We start from the raw sequence: 1,282 nt of genomic DNA on the forward strand, positions 1-1,282 counted from the left end.
CGGGTTGGCTCTGGGCTTTACAGGAAGGAAGACCCTGAGAGAAACCGCCGTGCTAAGTCCTAGGCTGCTTTCCAGACATCACTGGCCCATACAGCCCTTCACCTCTGTTTTTTCAGTCCTGAGAAAGGAGTTTGGGTACGCTGGCGGGAGAAATGGCGGTTAACGGGGGTTTGCGATGGGGGGTGGGAGGCGGAGCCCAGAGCAGAGAAACTGTGGAGAATCACGACCCTCAAACCGAAAGGGCAAACACTGGGGCCCGGTTGCTGGCTGATGCCAGGCCTGGAGGCTGGAGCGTGAAGGACGGGTGGTCATACGAGGGAGACGCTAGATTCGTTTGGCCCATAACCCCTAATCCAGCGACCCAACCAGCCTCCGCAGCACCCTCGCCCGCCCCCTCCTGTTTCGGTGCAGGAGAAGGGGTGTGGCCGTCTGGGAGAAATGGCGGACAGGGGCGGGGCGAAGGGAAGGAGGGGTTGAGTGCCTGGGGAGTCTGCGCGGGGGCGGGGTTTAGGGTTGCGGGGAGGGATGAGAAGAGTTGAGGGAATTGAGAGGTGGATGCCCTTTGTCATTCTGGTTTGTGAATGCTAAAAAGCAACTGGGGACTCCTGTCTTGAGTCAGTTCCATCCTCCGGGCTCTCAGTCTCCAACGTTTTGCTGTCTGTATTTCTGCTTTTCAGTCTGTCTGTAGGATGAAGCTGTAACTGAACTGAAGGAAAGAGAAACAGCCCTGAATCATTGGAGATCAGTGTGAGGGGGGCTGGGAACTGTCTGGGAACCCCTTGTATGGATGTGGCAGAAACCAGAGCAGAAATTGGGGCCAGAGGTTTCTCTTCCCTCATCTTCTCCCTCTTTACAAAAAACACTTGCCCTGGACATGTCCTTTTAGGTGAAGCCAAAGGGGTGTGGCATTTGCTTTCTTAAATCAGGGTTTGAGGAGGAAGAGATATGGTAGGAAAGAGGAGCCCTGGGAGGGAGAAACTTACTCACAGGGGTTCATATCAAGAGAAGAAGAGAATCCTTCTACAAAGGTGCCCCAAACCCCCTTTCTGGGATCTTTCCACAGGTTTCTCTGCCTTTTGGGCCCTGCACAACTGTTAGCCTGGTGGAAAAGTGCAAATTGCTCCTGCTCTCCCAGCAGATTGGTAAGTGTATGGGGATCACCTAGGAATCTTTGGGGTGTGGGTGAGGGAATCAGAGAAGAATCTAGGGTTCCTTCTGGCTCTCTACCAACTTTCCTGAAGTCTATTTGGCCTCTCATCCCCCATTTAGGTGCTGGGAAATT

The 1,282-nt window shown here is 53.9% G+C and overlaps 1 protein-coding gene across 1 annotated transcript in view; it reads left to right on the forward strand.

Moving 5' to 3' along the window:
- ARMCX2 (armadillo repeat containing, X-linked 2) overlaps positions 1-1,282 on the forward strand; it is a gene marked incomplete at its 5' end in the record, with an annotated part of 7,583 nt that overhangs the window by 593 nt on the left and 5,708 nt on the right. The window lies entirely within an intron of this gene.

Source organism: Bison bison, unplaced genomic scaffold (assembly GCF_000754665.1).
Source record: "Bison bison bison isolate TAMUID 2011002044 unplaced genomic scaffold, Bison_UMD1.0 scf7180017855043, whole genome shotgun sequence".
Taxonomy (NCBI): domain Eukaryota; kingdom Metazoa; phylum Chordata; class Mammalia; order Artiodactyla; family Bovidae; genus Bison; species Bison bison.